The 1,995-nt window shown below is 43.3% G+C and overlaps 1 pseudogene; it reads right to left on the bottom strand.

Moving 5' to 3' along the window:
- Positions 1-437: 437 nt before the first annotated feature.
- Positions 438-1,524, bottom strand: LOC148870834 (F-box protein At1g67340 pseudogene; annotated as a pseudogene).
- Positions 1,525-1,995: the final 471 nt, after the last annotated feature.

The raw sequence follows: 1,995 nt of genomic DNA, 5'->3' as shown, positions 1-1,995 counted from the left end.
TTCGATTCCAAAAAAGTTAAAGTCTTGTTTACACTTCACAGTCAAAAAAAAAAAAAAAGGGTTTTATAATTCAATCCACCCCTACAAATCTTAGCCCCACCCTATAGGTAAGGCGAATCCTGACCAAGTATCGATATCAAATCTACGAGTAAGATGTGGTTTATAGGGGGCTATTAGTAGATGAAGAGGGGGCCATGATTTCAGATTTCTGAGGTTGAAGTGGAGTGCAGATTAATTATCCTAAAAGTTTAATATTAGGGTAAAATACAACAACTTCCCCTGAAGATTTTGACAATCATAAAAACTCCCCTCTATTTTTGAAAAATTCAACAATGTGCATCTACTTTTACTAAAATAGCCTTGTCTCAACAACTCCTAATCCACTTGAATACTGTTCATCCTCTTCCTCACGAGTCACAACAGCAGATGGTGGGCACTCCCCCTCCAACCCTGCCTCTTCTTTAATTTCCCTCCGATTCTCTCTCTCTCTCCCCCCACAAACATTGAAGTGGCAATTGAATTCGATCTCCATGCCATCTGAACTGTCAGTCGTCCAACGATAATACTGGGAGTCTGGGATGGTGGACTAGCTGTTAGTGAGGGGAACACATTTGAGAATTCTTCACTAACAACCAGTATTTGTTTCAAGGAAAATGAGATGGATGACAATGTCAAACATCCAACGATGGTACTGGGAATTTAGTTCATCAATGGTAACGATACTTTATTTTTTAGTTTATTACAAGAGGAAGCATGGCATCGTCCTCGTCAACCTCGACGATTCCTCCGTTAGCTTCGACATCGCCACCGAGCCACCGCTCCATGGGTACGCACTCCACCTTATGGCCTAACTTCCAATCGAGCGCCTGACACGCCCGAGAAAAGTAGTTCACGGTGCCACACGCCAAGCAACGACAAAATTCATGTCGCCTCCCATGGACGAGGAATCAGCGCCCCTCGGCGATGTTTTGGCGGACGCCATAGCCATCTTGCAGACAGTGGTCGAGTTCCCGGAGGGCATCGATGTGGCTGAGGAAAGTGGCTCGTGCACAGAGAGCGATGACGGCTCGGAGGTCCTTGTCGTTCTTGGACCCACCGCTGCCATTGAACTGGATAACGGCAAGTGAATAAAGCGCCTGGAGCGTGAGAGCTGATGGCCGCTTTAGCCATCAGCGACGCCCCACTTCCTCGGTTTTGTAGACAATAGAAATGGATCTGCAATCAATAAGAAAGACTAATTAGATGATCGTTTGCGAGGCTCAGTAACGAAATAAACATTTATACAATTTTTCTTTCATCTGTAAATTTAGGTAATAATGTACTGACCATGCTAAGCGTATAACAAGCTTCGATGTTTCCAGCATCTGCGCACTGCTTCAAGAAGCGATGAGACGATTCAGACCAGTTCTTAGCTTTCACGGCGAAGGCTATAGGAGATGCTTTCGACAACACGAGGGGATGAAAGCCTAAACCATTCAGTCTCTTACACCTGTTTAGGAGACAAAACGAGAAGCAATTGAGAAGTCAGAAAAATAGTTATTTTCATTACACAACGAAAAGAGAGCCCTTTTTTTTCATAGCACTAATTTCAAAAGAAAGCTTTATTTGAAGTTGAAGAAACGCCGGTCCATGGAAATTGAAAACTTGTTATCAACAACTGAAAACAGAATATTTCCGACTAATGTTCGATAACGGAATCGCCTCTTCGGCGATAAATCAATTATTTTGTTGCATTTCTGCAGAACGACAAAATCAAAGCGAAAACCACCCAGAGCAAATCTTCATTACCGAAAAGGAAATGAAAGAGAATCGATATAAAACAACGGTTAGAGTGAGAGGGGTGCTTTATGAGAACATTAATGAAATCGGAAGGGCAACGAGCGGTGGAGCTGAACTTGCAGAGGATACAGACGATAAGGTCGTCAGGCAAACCATCAAAAAATCCGATTCTCTAACGTTTCCCGGAACCGTTCTCATCATTTCTCCACTGGAGCT

This window comes from Nelumbo lutea, chromosome 2 (assembly GCF_056320005.1).
Source record: "Nelumbo lutea isolate HS-2025 chromosome 2, American lotus-T2T, whole genome shotgun sequence".
NCBI classification, from domain to species: domain Eukaryota; kingdom Viridiplantae; phylum Streptophyta; class Magnoliopsida; order Proteales; family Nelumbonaceae; genus Nelumbo; species Nelumbo lutea.
This window is presented reverse-complemented; position numbering and strand designations above follow the sequence as displayed.